At 42.6% G+C, this 17,557-nt stretch overlaps 2 non-coding genes across 2 annotated transcripts; both read left to right on the forward strand.

Annotated features, from left to right (window-relative positions):
• Positions 1–16,323: 16,323 nt before the first annotated feature.
• TRNAV-AAC (transfer RNA valine (anticodon AAC)) lies at positions 16,324–16,396 on the forward strand. Its single transcript has one exon. It is a non-coding gene; the product is annotated as a tRNA-Val (tRNA).
• Positions 16,397–17,225: 829 nt separating this feature from the next.
• Positions 17,226–17,298, forward strand: TRNAV-AAC (transfer RNA valine (anticodon AAC)). The gene has a single exon. It is a non-coding gene; the product is annotated as a tRNA-Val (tRNA).
• Positions 17,299–17,557: the final 259 nt, after the last annotated feature.

Below are 17,557 nucleotides of genomic sequence, written 5' to 3' on the forward strand. Positions count from 1 at the left end.
TGGGAGCAATGAATCTGCACTCACTCTCCCCGGGTCCACAGCAGCAGAGTCCATGTCGTAATGGTTGCTACCAAAGCTGCAATGCCCTGCTCATGAGGTAAGGGCATGCCTAATTAGGAGAACTACTGTAGAGGAAGCTCTGCTCACTGGTATATAGGTGCTCAGAGGTAATAATAGATAAAATTAGTGAGTAACCTCGGCACTCTAAATCTCCCAGACTAAGTCAGTAAGTCCCAATGGATAGTAATGCAAAATCACTCTTTATTGGTCCGTATTAAGAACATTTTTTTTTCATAAGCATATATGTTTTTGTCCAAAACAAGTTACAATTGACGTTTCGGCCTGAGCCTTCGTCAGATTGGACTTATCTGCATGTAATCATGAAAAATGACAATAATCAGTATCACATAAGAGTGAGAGAACAATAACATAAACTCGAACAATGTAGAGGTACAATTGGCATGCAGCAAAAAAATTGCAACACAGCAAGAAATGAAACACATGATACAAATGTCATAATACAGTACAAGGACAATATAGTAATGACAAATATGGGGTCAGAGTAGACTTAGACAGCTCTGGTACGAAAGAGATGTCAATCATAAAGTAACATGTGCAGTAGGTGTAGAGCTACAGTATGCATGGCAGAGCTAATGGGTAGACCGACCATAAAAAAAGAACGGAGAAAAAGTGGAGAAAAAGTGGAGAAAAAGTGGAGAAAAAGTGGAGAAAAAAATGGAGAACAAGTGGAGAAAAAGTGGAGAAAAAGTGGAGAAAAAGTGGAGAAAAAGTGGAGAAAAAAATGGAGAAAAAGTGGAGAAAAAGGGGAGAAAAAGTGGAGAAAAAGTGGAAAAAAAAGTGGAGGAAAAAGTGGAGAAAAAGTGGAGAATAAGTGGAGAAAAAGTGGAGAAAAAAATGGAGAAAAAGTGGAGAATAAGTGGAGAAAAAGTGGAGAATAAGTGGAGAAAAAGTGGAGAAAAAGTGGAGAAAAAGTGGAGAAAAAGTGGAGAAAAAAATGGAGAAAAAGTGGAGAAAAAGGGGAGAATAAGTGGAGAATAAATGGAGAAAAAGTGGAGAATAAGTGGAGAATAAGTGGAGAAAAAGTGGAGAATAAGTGGAGAAAAAGTGGAGAAAAAGTGGAGAAAAAGTGGAGAAAAAAATGGAGAACAAGTGGAGAAAAAGTGGAGAAAAAGTGGAGAATAAATGGAGAAAAAGTGGAGAAAAAGTGGAGAAAAAAATGGAGAAAAAGTGGAGAAAAAGGGGAGAAAAAGTGGAGAAAAAGTGGGGAAAAGGTGGAGGAAAAAGTGGAGAAAAAGTGGAGAATAAGTGGAGAAAAAGTGGAGAAAAAAATGGAGAAAAAGTGGAGAATAAGTGGAGAAAAAGTGGAGAATAAGTGGAGAAAAAGTGGAGGAAAAGTGGAGAAAAAGTGGAGAAAAAAATGGAGAAAAAGTGGAGAAAAAGTGGAGAAAAAGTGGAGAATAAGTGGAGAAAAAGTGGAGAATAAGTGGAGAAAAAGTGGAGAAAATGTGGAGAAAAAGTGGAGAAAAAGTGGAGAAAAAGTGGAGAAAAAAATGGAGAAAAAGTGGAGAAAAAGTGGAGAATAAATGGAGAAAAAGTGGAGAATAAATGGAGAAAAAGTGGAGAAAAAGTGGAGAAAAAAATGGAGAAAAAGTGGAGAAAAAGGGGAGAATAAGTGGAGAATAAATGGAGAAAAAGTTGAGAATAAGTGGAGAATAAGTGGAGAAAAAGTGGAGAATAAGTGGAGAAAAAGTGGAGAAAATGTGGAGAAAAAGTGGAGAAAAAGTGGAGAAAAAGTGGAGAAAAAAATGGAGAAAAAGTGGAGAATAAGTGGAGAAAAAGTGGAGAATAAGTGGAGAAAAAGTGGAGAAAAAGTGGAGAAAAAGTGGAGAAAAAGTGTAGAAAAAGTGTAGAATAAGTGGAGAAAAAGTGGAGAAAAAGTGGAGAAAAAGTGGAGAAAAAGTGGAGAATAAGTGGAGAAAAAGTGGAGAAAAAGTGGAGAAAAAAATGGAGAAAAAGTGGAGAATAAATGGAGAAAAAGTGGAGAATAAGTGGAGAATAAGTGGAGAAAAAGTGGAGAAAAAGTGGAGAAAAAGTGGAGAAAAAGTGGAGAAAAGGTGGAGAAAAAGTGGAGAATAAGTGGAGAAAAAAATGGAGAAAAAGTGGAGAAAAAGTGGAGAAAAAAATGGAGAAAAAGTGGAGAAAAAGGGGAGAATAAGTAGAGAATAAATGGAGAAAAAGTGGAGAATAAGTGGAGAATAAGTGGAGAATAAGTGGAGAAAAAGTGGAGAATAAGTGGAGAAAAAGGGGAGAAAAAGTGGAGAAAAAAATGGAGAAAAAGTGGAGAATAAATGGAGAAAAAGTGGAGAAAAAGTGGAGAATAAGTGGAGAAAAAGTGGAGAAAAAGTGGAGAAAAAGTGGAGAAAAAGTGGAGAAAAGGTGGAGAAAAAGTGGAGAAAAAGTTAAGAAAAAGTGGAGAAAAAAATGGAGAAAAAGTGGAGAATAAGTGGAGAAAAAGTGGAGAATAAGTGGAGAAAAAGTGGAGAAAAAGTGGAGAAAAAGTGGAGAAAAAGTGGAGGAAAAAGTGGAGAAAAAGTGGAGAAAAAAATGGAGAAAAAGTGGAGAAAAAGTGGAGAAAAAAATGGAGAAAAAGTGGAGAAAAAGTGGAGAATAAATGGAGAAAAAGTGGAGAAAAAGTGGAGAAAAAGTGGAGAAAGAGTGGAGAAAAAGTGGAGAAAAAGTGGAGAAAAATTGGAGAAAAAGTGGAGAAAAAAATGGAGAAAAAGTGGAGAATAAATGGAGAAAAAGTGGCACTAAGGGGTGCTTAGCTTTGTATTTAGCCAAAAAAATGAAAAAAAAAATGACGTAGGGTTCCCCCTATTTTTGTAGCCAACTAGGGTAAAGCAGACGGCTGCAGCCTGCAGACCACAGCTGGCAGCTTAACCTTGGCTGGTAATCCAAAACTGAGGCACCCCACGCTGTTATTTTAAATTAAATAAATAATTAAATAAAAAAAAACACGTAGGGGTCCCCCCAAAATTGGATCACCAGCCAAGGTAAAGCAGACAGCTGGGGTCTGATATTCTCAGACTAGGGAGGTCCATGGTTATTGGACTCTCCCTAGCCTAAAAAAAGCAGGCCGCAGCCGCCCCAGAAGTGGCACATCCATTAGATGGGCCAATTCTGGTGCTTCGCCCCAGCTCATCCCGTGCCCTGGTGCGGTGGCAAACGGGGTAATATATGGGGTTAATACCAGTGTGTAATGTCACCTGGCACCAAGCCCTGGGGTTGGTGAGGTCAGGCGTCTATCAGATACCCGACATCACCAACCCAGTCAGTAATAAAAAAAAATAGACGACAAACACATTTTTATTTGAAAAAAGACTCCCCAATACATTCCCTCTTTAACCAATTTATTAGATAGAAAAACAAATCCAGGTCTAGTGTAATCCAAGGGGTTCCCATGACGATCCGAACTGTCCCAGTCAATGAAGAGCAGGATGTTCCCCATTGGCTGGGAGAGCAGTGCAGTGACCTGAGCTAACATCAATGGGTCAGCCCAGGTCATTGCAGGGGATGACAAGTGCTGCTGTCAGCGAGGTACATTACCTGCGCTGATCTCCTGCACACTGACTTCAATCATCTTCACAGCCAAGTATCGCGAGCGGCTCGTGACGTCACCGCTAGTCAGTCTCGGGTCGGAAGAGAGAGAAGGTGATGTGACAAGCGGCGGCTATGGAGGACAGTGACAGCGCTGAGGTCGGGACTTCATCACCGCAGGTAAGCCGAGCGGGACCATGTGTGCAGAGTGCCAGGTGAGCGGAGCCTAGCGGGGTAATGTGTGCAGAGTGCCAGGTGGGCGGAGCCTAGCGGGACCATGTGTGCAGAGTGCCAGGTGGGCGGAGCCTAGCGGGACCATGTGTGCAGAGTTCCAGGTGGCGGAGCCTAGCGGGGCAATGTGTGCAGAGTGCCAGGTGGGCGGAGCCATGTGTGCAGAGTGCCAGGTGGGCGGAGCCTAGCGGGACCATGTGTGCAGAGTGCCAGGTGGGCGGAGCCTAGTGGGACCATGTGTGCAGAGTGCCAGATGGGCGGAGCCTAGCGGGACCATGTGTGCAGAGTGACAGGTGGGCGGAGCCAAGCGGGGTAATGTGTGCAAAGTGCCAGATGGGCGGAGCCTAGCATAGCCATGTGTGCAGAGTGCCAGGTGGGCGGAGCCTAGCGGGGTAATGTGTGCAGAGTTCCAGGTGGGCGGAGCCTAGCGGTACCATGTGTGCAGATTGTCAGGTGGGCGGAGCCTAGCAGGACCATGTGTGCAGAGTGCCAGGTGGGCGGAGCCATGTGTGCTGGCGGCGGAGTGCGAAGTGGGTGGAGCCTAGCGGGGTCATATGGCGCTGAGGACGTCAGTGTCGTGGACTGCTTGGCTGGGGACAGGTGAGTGTGAGTGTGTGTGTGTGTGTGTGTGTGTACAGGCCGCGTGCAGGAGGGGGCGGAGTGAGCTGAGCAGGGAAGTGTGGGCTTGCTGCACACGTAACTAGGATAAATATCGGGTTACTAACCAAAGCGCTTTGCTTGGATACCCGATGTTTATCTTGGTTACCAGCTTCTGGCAGGCTGCCAGCGATGGCTCCTGCACACTAGCTGCAAAAAGCCCTGCTTTTTGCTGCTAGAACCGTTCTCGAACGTAACTAGAACTATCGAACTTTAGCAAAAAGCTCGCGTTTTAGTTCGTTCTAGAACACCCCCCAAAATCACTCGAACCGCGAACTGGAGAACCGCGAACCACGATCAACTCTACTGTTAATAAACGAACATTTGCAACATGTAGGTCTGCTTCTGCAATGTGGAACTTTTAAGTCTGCTTCATACTACCTGCGATCGTGTGATTCACAATGATCCTATTGGTAGTAGGGTGTGTTCATGTCCCTAGAAAAAGCTTGGGGCTTATCTCCCAGTGTTCACAACAGAAGTTCTCCCATGTGAAGTTTATGGATGATCGTGCTACAGTCTTAATGGCACTGATTACAACTTGCGGCTTTGATCTGTTAGTGCTAATCTTATAGTTTGCCGTGGAGGTGTACGGCCGATTTTCCACACACTGAGTTAAACAAAAGCAATACTTATCACAGATAACAGCTTGACATGAATGGCTGCAATTTAAAATACAATCTCAACAACCTTTGCTTACTATTAATTGTACTTTGTATTATATCTAGGCAGACACAGCCAAAAAATAATCAAAAAAATCACCAAATAAATTATTAAAATTTTAAGAACTGATAATTTTTTTTCTCAATACGAATCCAGTATTATAGATGAGCTACATAGAATTGGGTAGTTTTCAGAAATATATTCAACAAAAGCATGATTACCAACTGCACATAAATGTAGGACATCATTCAATTTAAAGAACATTTTGTTTTTGAATTAAATCTTATATAAGGTGTCACTATTAAATAATTAAAATAAAAAGGGAAAAATCACAGAAAAAAACAATTATTTCCATGTGCAGGTTTATAGGTGTCATTGTAATTGTGCATGTTTATGTATATTTATATACTAATATGTGCGTGTATTTTCAAGTATGCATATTTGCACTGTATATTGGCGCACCATAACCAGTATGCTGTAATATATATCTATATTTAGTCCAGATATTTTTAAGAAAATCCAAAAAATCTAAAAAAAATCTTGTTTGTATTATATTATAATCATTATGGAAGCCTGACTTAAAATGTGTATGGTGCTCAAGTGTTCTAAACACCTGCTTTGACAATTGTATCTAAACTCTGTAGCGCCTCCTTTCCAGCATCATGATTAAGGGTGAGTTTTACACCTAAAACGCGTAGTGCTGGCCATGTATTTCGTTGTATCTGCATGATGAATTAAAGACCTTGGTTTCTCTGCCTGAAGAGCTGGACATCCCTTCTTTTTTATCTGCAATACTAGGCTGTGGTAGTGCCTGTCCGTGCTCCAGGGGACAACCAGGAGTGAGCCTACACACGGTGAGCGGTGAGCTGATATAAATTACTGATTGAAATAAAACCCTATCAACCTGCAATATATGAAGTTCTTGGCTTTGTTGCCGAATGACGGGATGTTTTGGCTTCCATCACCAACAGAGATACGAATTTTTTTTTTTCCCCTGGCGGTCAAAACTCGTCTCCAATTGCCATTGCTTTGCAGGATTTCACAGGTTTCATAGTGTAACGGTCATCACGTCTGCTTTACACAGAAGGTCCTGGGTTCAATCCCCAGTGAAACCAATCTGTTTTCGGTGTTGAAGCAATTTCCTATCGACTTGTAATATATGAAATTCTTGGTTTCGTTGCCAAATGACAATACATTTTGGCTTCCATCACCAAGAGAACTACGATTTTGGGTTTCTTTTTTATTGACCATTTTAGCAGAAAGCATAATCCCATATTATAAAAATCCTGTTTGTTTCAAAAAATATAGTTCCCATAAATACAAAAGCAAAAGACCAAACTATGTAGAAAAAAGTAACACTTTCAATATAAACTTCAATTTAAGCAAAATCCCTTTGTAGGAATAAAACTGGTAAAATATGTAATAAAAATTGTAAATGTTTCATTACCAAAAATACTTTCCTTCAGCAATAAAAAGGCCCCGTCAGTCACAATTCTGCTCTGTTTGCCATTACACAGTAACTTTCCATCAGGTTTCATAGTGTAGTGGTAATCACGTCTGCTTAACACGCAGAAGGTCCTTGGTTCAATCCCCAGTGAAACCTATCTGTTCTTGGTGTTGAAATAATACCCTATCCAACTACAATATATGAAGTTCTTGGCTTTGTTGCCGAATGACGGGATGTTTTGGCTTCCATCACCAATAGAACTACGAATTATTTTTTTTTTCCCCTGGTGGTCAAAACTCGTCTCTAATTGCCATTACTTTGCAGGATTTCACAGGTTTTAAAGTGTTGTAGTCATCACGTCTGCTTCACACGCAGAAGGTCCTGGGTTCAAACCCCAGTAAAACCAATCTGTTCTTGGTGTTAAAAAAATACTCTATCCAACTACAATACATAAAGTTCTTGGCTTTGTTGCCGAATGACGGGATGTTTTGGCTTCCATAACCAACAGAACAAGGAATTTATTTATTTTTTCCTGGCAGTCAAAACTCGTCTCTAATAGCCATTACTTTGCAGGATTTCACAGATTTTAAAGTGTGGTGGTCATCAAGTCTGCTTCACATGCAGAACGTTCTGTGTTCAATCCTCAGTGAAACCAATCTGTTTTCGGTGTTGAAGTAATTTCCTATCAACCTGTAAAGTATGAAATTCTTGGTTTCGTTGCCAAATGACAATACATTTTCCCTTCTATCACAAGGAGAACTACGATTTTGGGTTTCTTTTTTATTGAACATTTTAGCAGAAAACATAATCCCATATTATAAGAAAACCTGTTTGTTTCAAAATATATAGTTCCCATAAATACAAAAGCAAATGACTAAGCTATGTAGAAAAAAGTAACACATTCAATGTAAACTTCAATTTAAGCAAAATCCCTTTGTAGGAATAAAACTGGTAAAATATGTAATAAAAATTGTAAATGTTTCATTAACCAAAAATACTTTACTTCAGCAATAAAAAGGCCCCGTCAGTCACAATTCTGCTCTGCTGGCCAATACACAGTAATTTTCCATCAGGTTTCATAGTGTACTGGTCATCACGTCTGCTCAACACGCAGAAGGTCCTGGGTTCAATCCCTAGTAAAAACAAGAAGATTCCGCTGTTGAAGTAATTTGCTATCAACCTGTAATATATAAAATTCTTGGTTTTGTTGCCAAATGACAATACATTTTGGCTTCCATCACCAAGAGAACTACGATTTTGGGTTTCTTTTTTATTGACCATTTTAGCAGAAAGCATAATCCCATATTATAAAAATCCTGTTTGTTTCAAAAAATATAGTTCCCATAAATACAAAAGCAAAAGACCAAACTATGTAGAAAAAAGTAACACTTTCAATATAAACTTCAATTTAAGCAAAATCCCTTTGTAGGAATAAAACTGGTAAAATATGTAATAAAAATTGTAAATGTTTCATTACCAAAAATACTTTCCTTCAGCAATAAAAAGGCCCCGTCAGTCACAATTCTGCTCTGTTTGCCATTACACAGTAACTTTCCATCAGGTTTCATAGTGTAGTGGTAATCACGTCTGCTTAACACGCAGAAGGTCCTTGGTTCAATCCCCAGTGAAACCAATCTGTTCTCGGTGTTGAAATAATACCCTATCCAACTACAATATATGATGTTCTTGGCTTTGTTGCCGAAGGACGGGATGTTTTGGCTTCCATCACCAATAGAACTACGAATTATTTTTTTTTTTCCCCTGGTGGTCAAAACTCGTCTCTAATTGTCATTACTTTGCAGGATTTCACAGGTTTCAAAGTGTTGTAGTCATCACGTCTGCTTCACACGCAGAAGGTCCTGGGTTCAAACCCCAGTAAAACCAATCTGTTCTTGGTGTTAAAAAAATACCCTATCCAACTACAATACATAAAGTTCTTGGCTTTGTTGCCGAATGACGGGATGTTTTGGCTTCCATAACCAACAGAACAAGGATTTTTTTTTTTTTTCCTGGCAGTCAAAACTCGTCTCTAATAGCCATTACTTTGCAGGATTCCACAGATTTTAAAGTGTGGTGGTCATCAAGTCTGCTTCACATGCAGAACGTTCTGTGTTCAATCCTCAGTGAAACCAATCTGTTCTCGGTGTTGAAGTAATTTCCTATCAACCTGTAAAGTATGAAATTCTTGGTTTTGTTGCCAAATGACAATACATTTTCCCTTCTATCACAAGGAGAACTACGATTTTGGGTTTCTTTTTTATTGAACATTTTAGCAGAAAACATAATCCCATATTATAAGAAAACCTGTTTGTTTCAAAATATATAGTTCCCATAAATACAAAAGCAAATGACTAAGCTATGTAGAAAAAAGTAACACATTCAATGTAAACTTCAATTTAAGCAAAATCCCTTTGTAGGAATAAAACTGGTAAAATATGTAATAAAAATTGTAAATGTCTCATTAACCAAAAATACTTTTCTTCAGCAATAAAAAGGCCCCGTCAGTCACAATTCTGCTCTGCTTGCCAATACACAGTAATTTTCCATCAGGTTTCATAGTGTACTGGTCATCACGTCTGCTCAACACGCAGAAGGTCCTGGGTTCAATCCCTAGTAAAAACAAGACGATTTCGCTGTTGAAGTAATTTGCTATCAACCTGTAATATATAAAATTCTTGGTTTTGTTGCCAAATGACAATACATTTTGGCTTCCATCACAAAGAGAACTACGATTTTGGGTTTCTTTTTTATTGTCCATTTTAGCAGAAAACATAATCCCATATTATAAAAATCCTGCTTGTTTCAAAATATATAGTTCCCATAAATACAAAAGCAAACGACTAAACTGTGTAGAAAAAAGTAACACATTCAATGTAAACTTCAATTTAAGCTATATCCCTTTGTAGGAATAAAGCTGGTAAAATATGTAATAAAAATTGTAAATGTTTAATTAACCTAAAATGCTTTCCTTCAGCAATAAAAAGGCCCCGTCAGTCTCAATTCTGCTCTGCTAGCCAATACACAGTAACTTTGCATAAGGTTTCATAGTGTATTGGTCATCATGTCTGCTTAACACTGGTTCAATCCCCAGTAAAAGCAATCTGTTCTTGGTGTTGAAATAATACCCTATCAAACTACAATATATGAAGTTCTTGGCTTTGTTGCCGAATGACGGGATGTTTTGGCTTCCATCACCAACAGAACTACGAATTATTTTTTTTTGCCCCTGGCGGTCAAAACTCGTCTCTAATTGCCATTACTTTGCAGGATTTCACAGGTTTTCTAGTGTGGTGGTCATCAAGTCTGCTTCACATGCAGAACGTTTTGAGTTCAATCCCCAGTGAAACCAATCTTTTTTCGGTGTTGAAGTAATTTGCTCTCAACCTGTAGTATATGAAATTCCTGGTTTCGTTGCCAAATGACAATACATTTTGGCTTCCATCACAAAGAGAACTACAATTTTGGGTTTCTTTTTTATTGTCCATTTTAGCAGAAAACATAATCCCATATTATAAAAATCCTGTTTGTTTCAAAATATATAGTTCCCATAAATACAAAAGCAAATGACTAAACTATGTAGAAAAAAGTAACACATTCAATGTAAACTTCAATTCAAGAAAAATCCCTTTGTAGGAATAAAACTGGTAAAATATGTACCTAAAACCTGTGTTGTATGATGACATTGAGGGAAACAGCAACAATGTAGAGTCAGTATGGGTAAATGTACATGGGGAGGGGAATAATGGAAAAATACTAATTGGAGTTTGCTATAAGCCTCCTAACATACCTCAACAAATAGAGGGTGAAATGCTGGAACAAATTGAAAAGGCAGCTAATAATAATAATCGGGTTCTTATTATGGGGGATTTCAACTATCCAGACATACAGTGCGACATAGAATCTTCTGGTTCTGCTAAAATCTGTAAGTTCTTATCTACTATTCAAGACAATTTCCTCTCTCAGATGGTAGGTGAACCGACCAGGGGAGATAATTTGCTAGATCTGGTCCTGTCAAATAGACCGGATACAATTTTAGATCTACAGGTCCGGGAGCACTTGGGCACCAGCGATCATAATATGGTAAGCTTCAACATAATATTCAATAGAACATTTCAAAGGGGGATGCTAAAACCTGGAATTTTAGGAAAGCTGATTTCAACAAATTAAGAGAAGAGCTTAAATGTAGATTGGGACAAAGTCATAATAACTGGGGATACCGAACATAAATGGGGTAAGTTTAAGGATATACTACTAGAGTCCTGTAAAAAACGTATACCCTCTGGTAATAAAATGTCCAGGAATAAAAAGAAACCACTATGGATAATAAAGACTGTACAAAGTATAATAAAACAAAAACAAAGGGCATTTAAAATCTTAAAGGCTGAGAATACAGAAATAGCATTTCAGAAGTATAAAGATATCAATAGGAAATGTAAAAAAGAAATCAAACAAGCAAAATAAGCTACTGAAACAAAAATCGCCAATGACATTAAAATAAATCCCAAAATCTTTTATAAATACATTAATGCCAAAAGGAAAACAAAGGATAGTGTCACGCTCCCGGTGTCCCAGCAGCCCTCCTTACCCACTGAGCCGGTTCCTGCATCGCACCACCGCTCCATACCCACTGATCCAGTCACACCTGCATCGCACCACCGCTCCATACCCACTGATCCAGTCGTACCTGCATTGCACCACCGCTCTGTACCCACTGATCCAGTCGCACCTGCATCGCACCACCGCTCCGTACCCACCGATCCGGCCTCACCGTCATTGCACTGCTCCTTACCCACTGATCCACTCCACGTGTCCACTGGTCATGGCTGCCGCTCGTGCTCTCCTGTGTCCTGCTCCTGGTCTCATGAGTCTGACTCTGAGTATTAGCCTCATGCCTCTGTATAGGACCAGGCCGCGCCCACTCTCCTGGTTTTATGGACCCAGCACACCTGAAGCAGGATGTGACATACGGCTGTGCTGGATATATAAGACTGGCCTTTCCATAGGGGCGTTGCCTGATCAACGTGTCTAGAAGCTTTGTCTTTTGTGCTAGGTGCTCAGGCCCCCTGGTGCCGTGTCCTGTAGACTTCTTGTCTTTGCTCCCTGGTACCTGTGCCTGTTTTCCTTACCGTCCTGAAGAACTTTGTGACTCTGCTGACCTGGTTATACCTGTCCCGGCCACGCCAGTGCTCCGGCTGCCGTGTACCCTGCCCCCCGGTGGGATACTCGGTCCAGTGGATCCACCTCCTGGGCTCATCAGTCCTCCCGGTCCTGACAGTTTGATCAGGCCATGGATCCCGCTGGAGCACAAACATCTGAGCTGGCCGAACTACGCCAGGAACTGGTGCAACATCGTGACACCTTACACCGGATGCTGAAATTCCTGGCGTCCATGGACCACCGGTTATATACGCTGCAGACCGCTGCCTCGTCTGAGTCCACGCAGCAACCAGTCTCCGGCTCCGAACCAGTTTCTGCCACGGCCTCGCAACTTCGCCTCGCTGCTCCGCCTCGCTATGCAGGGGATCCCAAGTCCTGCCGCGGCTTCTTGAACCAGTGCTCCCTGCATTTCAAGTTGCTTCCTCATTTGTTTGTCTCAGACCAGGCTAAAGTGGCGTTCCTGATGTCGCACTTGGAAGGCGAAGCTCTAGCCTGGATTAACCCCCTGTGGGAGAATGAGGATCCAATGACCACTAACATCCGGGAATTCCTGCACGCTTTCCGAAGTACATTCGATGAACCCGGACGTACCACCACAGTGACCTCTTCGCTCCTCCGGCTACGCCAAGGGACCCTGACCGTCGGCCAATACGCCATCCAGTTCCGCACGCTCGCCTCTGAGCTGGGCTGGAACAATGAGGCCTTGACGGCGGCCTTTTGGGAAGGACTCTCTGGCCGCGTCAAAGACGAGCTTGCTGGCCGTGATGTTCCACGCACCTTGGACGCTTTAATATCCTTAGCCACCCGGATTGACCTCCGTTTCCAGGAGCGAACCAAAGAGGTATTCCGGGAGAAGCTACCACCCCGTCACGCCTTGTCCCCGCAGAGGCCTACCGCTCCTTTGCCCCTGCCTTCCTGTGACATGTTCCCGGAACCCATGCAAATTGACCGACTGAACCAAGCCAAGCAACGCCGTGCAGAACGGCTCGCCCTGGGCCTGTGCTTCTATTGTGGAGACGGGTCACACATGCTTCGGACATGCCCTGAGAAACCTGGTAGACCCCAGGCCCAAGGGATGGTGGGAACCGCTACCCTTGGCACCGGAATCCCCTCCGTTCCACTTACACAGACTGTCCAGGTGACGACGAAGAAGACCAGGTTCACAGCAGAGGCCCACATCGATTCTGGGGCGGCGGGTAATTTCATACGCCAGTCTGCAGTGGACCGATACCAAGTACCTGTGATCCCGCTTGCCAAGCCCCTCTGGTTCGCCTCCGTGGACGGCAAACTGCTATACGAACCTGTCCGATATACCACTGAACCAGTAAGACTCCAGGTTGGCACTTTGCATACTGAGACCATTACCTTCTTTGTGATCCCGAGGATGGCTCCTGAGCTCCTGTTGGGCCTGCCCTGGCTTCAACTTCATGACCCTGCCATTAGTTGGCACTCTGGCGCTATTAACCGCTGGGGGTCCTCGTGTCATGACCACTGCCTACAGCCCGTTCCTCGGCCCCTGTCACCCGAGCCTGCTATGCCGCAGGAAGAAGAAGAGGCGACGACTCAGTCCAGCGGTGTACCACAGCTCCTGGCACTTGTGCCTGTGGTGCCACCGGACCCAGAAGCAGAGTCGACGCAGTCCAGCGTCGTTCCACCATCCCTGACACCTGAGACTTTGATGCCCCCTGCTACTGAGGATGACACACTTTCCTGTACCCGGTCCGAGACGCCCGAACCGGTCGCCCACGACTCCAGTCCTGCTTCTGACTGTCTTCCCTTATCCGTTGCCTCCGTTGCCGCTGACTTGGGTTCTCCGATACGGGACATAGTGGCCATGAAAACGGTCCGGGGTAGGCAGTCCTTCCTGGTCGATTGGGTGGATTGCGGCCCCGAGGCTCGGTCCTGGTTGTCCCGGAAGTACGTTGCTGCCCCTCTTCGGCGCGCCTACATGTCCCGGCCGCGGGGAGGGGGGCTTCAAGGGGGGGGTACTGTCACGCTCCCGGTGTCCCAGCAGCCCTCCTTACCCACTGAGCCGGTTCCTGCATCGCACCACCGCTCCATACCCACTGATCCAGACGCACCTGCATCGCACCACCGCTCCATACCCACTGATCCAGTCGTACCTGCATTGCACCACCGCTCTGTACCCACTGATCCAGTCGCACCTGCATCGCACCACCGCTCCGTACCCACCGATCCGGCCTCACCGTCATTGCACTGCTCCTTACCCACTGATCCACTCCACGTGTCCACTGGTCATGGCTGCCGCTCGTGCTCTCCTGTGTCCTGCTCCTGGTCTCATGAGTCTGACTCTGAGTATTAGCCTCATGCCTCTGTATAGGACCAGGCCGCGCCCACTCTCCTGGTTTTATGGACCCAGCACACCTGAAGCAGGATGTGACATACGGCTGTGCTGGATATATAAGACTGGCCTTTCCATAGGGGCGTTGCCTGATCAACGTGTCTAGAAGCTTTGTCTTTTGTGCTAGGTGCTCAGGCCCCCTGGTGCCGTGTCCTGTAGACTTCTTGTCTTTGCTCCCTGGTACCTGTGCCTGTTTTCCTTACCGTCCTGAAGAACTTTGTGACTCTGCTGACCTGGTTATACCTGTCCCGGCCACGCCAGTGCTCCGGCTGCCGTGTACCCTGCCCCCCGGTGGGATACTCGGTCCAGTGGATCCACCTCCTGGGCTCATCAGTCCTCCCGGTCCTGACAGATAGTATCGGCCCCTTAAAATATAATAACAAGTTAGTTATAGAGGACAAACAAAAGACTGAGATATTAAATAGGCATTTCTCATCTGTATTCACCAAGGAACTGACTGTACCAGGGATCATTCAACAAGTGAAAAATCAAAGTTCACCACCCGATATAATTAATTTAACACAAGATGAAGTACGCCTACGTCTGAGTAAATTAAACATTGACAAATCCCCAGGGCCAGATGGCATTCATCCACGAATATTGAGGGAATTGAGCTCCGTAATCGACAGACCACTGTATCTCATCTTTTTAGACTCACTTGTAACAGGGTTGGTGCCTCAGGATTGGAGGATTGCTGATGTGGTACCGATATTTAGGAAAGGTAAGAGGTAAGCCTGACATCAGTAGTATGCAAAGTTTTTGAGGGCATTTTAAGGGATGACATGCAAAAATATATTGCAGAAAATAATATGATAACTGACAAACAGCATGGATTCATGAAAGATAAGTCGTGTCTAACCAACCTGTTGGGGTTCTATGAGGGGGTAAGTTCAAACCTGGATATTGGTAATGCAGTTGATGTGATTTATTTGGACTTTGCAAAGGCATTTGATACTGTACCACATAATAGCCTTATACTAAAGTTCCAGAAGCAAGGACTAGGGGACACAATATGCAACTGGGTAAGGAATTGGCTAAAAGATAGGAAACAAAGAGTAGTCATAAATGGTACATTCTCTAAATGGGCTATAGTCAGCAGTGGGGTGCCGCAGAGATCTGTGCTTGGACCGATTCTTTTTAATCTCTTTATTAATGACCTTGTGGATGGGATTGATAGTACAGTGTCAGTCTTTGCCGATGACACCAAACTATGTAGGATATTAAAAACTGACCTGGATAGTACAATATTACAAAAAGATCTGGATAAGATGTCAGAATGGGCAGATACTTGGCAAATGAGATTTAATGTTGATAAATGTAAAGTAATGCACCTAGGACGGAGTGATCCTATAGCTGCGTATATATTAAATGGAAGTAAACTCGGGACTACAGAACAGGAGAAGGACTTGGGTATTCTCATTACAAATAAGCTGAGCAGCAGCACTCAATGTCAAGCAGCAGCTGCTAAAGCAAACAATATTTTAGGGTGTATAAAAAGAGAGATTAGATTCCGTGATCCCAACGTATTGTTACCCCTCTATAAATCACTTGTAAGGCCACATCTGGAATACGGGATCCAGTTTTGGGCTCCACATTTTAAAAAGGACATTCAGAAGTTAGAGTCAGTTCAAAGGCGGGCAACTAGACTATTACAAGGAATGGAAGGCCTCCCATATGATGACAGGTTGAAAAAGTTAGATATGTTTAGCTTAGAAAAAAGACGTCTCAGAGGAGATCTCATTTATATGTATAAATACATGTGTGGTCAATATAAAGGACTGGCACATGACTTATTTCTTCCAAAGACAGTACTAAGGACCAGGGGGCACTCACTGCGAGTGGAAGAAAAGCGATTCCAACAGCTAAATAGGAAAGGGTTCTTTACAGTTAGAGCAGTCAGACTGTGGAATGCCCTACCACAAGAGGTAGTAATGGCAGATACTGTAACATCTTTTAAAAAAGGGCTGGATGATTTCCTCAGTACACAAAACATTGTTGGTTATAAATGACTTAGTGACTAAATGTAGAACTGGTGGAGGAAGGTTGAACTAGATGGACCTAGGTCTTTTTTCAACCTAAGTAACTATGTAACTATGTAACTATGTAACCAAAATTACTTTCCTTCAGCAATAAAAATGCCCCGTCAGTCACAATTCTGCTCTGCTTACCAATACATAGTAACTTTCCGTAAGGTTTCATAGTGTAGTGGTCATCACGTCTGCTTAACATGCAGAAGGTCCTGGGTTCAATCCCCAGTGAAACCAATCTGTTCTTTGTGTTGAAATAATACCCTATCCAACTACAATATATGAAGTTCTTGGTTTTGTTGCCGAATGACGGGATGTTTTGGCTTCCATCACGAATAGAGCTACGAATTATTTTTTTTTTCCCCTGGTTATCAAAACTCGTCTCTAATTGCCATTACTTTGCAGGATTTCACAGGTGTCAAAGTGTATTTGTCATCACGTCTGCTTCACACGCAGAAGGTCCTGGGTTTAATCCCTAGTAAAAACAAGCCGTTTTCGCTGTTGAAGTAATTTGCTATCAAACTGTAATATATAAAATTCTTAGTTTCAGTGCCAAATGACAATACATTTAGGCTTCCATCACAAAGAGAACTACGATTTTGGGTTTCTTTTTTATTGTCCATTTTAGCAGAAAACATAATCCCATTCGATGTAAACTTCAATTTAAGCAATATCCCTTTTGTAGGAATAAAACTGGTAAAATATGTAATAAAAATTGTAAATGTTTCATTACCAAAAATACTTTCCTTCAGCAATAAAAAGGCCCCGTCAGTCACAATTCTGCTCTGCTAGCCAATACACAGAAACTTTTCATCAGGCTTCATAGTGTAGTGGTCATCACGTCTGCTTTACACGCAGAAGGACCTGAGTTAAATCCCCAGTGAAACCCATCTGTTCTTGGTGTTGAAATAATACCATGTCAACCTGCAATATATATAGTTCTTGGCTTTGTTGCCGAATAACAGGATGTTTTGGCTTCCATCACCAACAGAACTACGAATTATTATTTTTTTCCCCTGGCGGTCAAAACTCGTCTCTAATTGCCATTACTTTGCAGGCTTTCACAGGTTTCATAGTGTAGTGGTCATCACGTCTGCTTAACACGCAGAAGGTCCTGGGTTCAATCCCCAGTGAAACTAATCTGTTCTTGGTGTTGAAATAATACCCTATCCAACTACAATATATGAAGTTCTTGGCTTTTTTGCCGAATGACGGGATGTTTTGGCTTCCATCACCAACAGAACTACGAATTATTTTTTTTTTCCCCTGGCGGTCAAAACTCGTCTCTAATTGCCATTACTTTGCAGGACTTCACAGGTTTCAAAGTGTAGTAGTCATCACGTCTGCTTCACACGCAGAAGGTCCTGGGTTTAATCCCTAGTAAAAACAAGCCGTTTT

This window comes from Anomaloglossus baeobatrachus, chromosome 2, assembly GCF_048569485.1.
Source record: "Anomaloglossus baeobatrachus isolate aAnoBae1 chromosome 2, aAnoBae1.hap1, whole genome shotgun sequence".
Classification (NCBI taxonomy): domain Eukaryota; kingdom Metazoa; phylum Chordata; class Amphibia; order Anura; family Aromobatidae; genus Anomaloglossus; species Anomaloglossus baeobatrachus.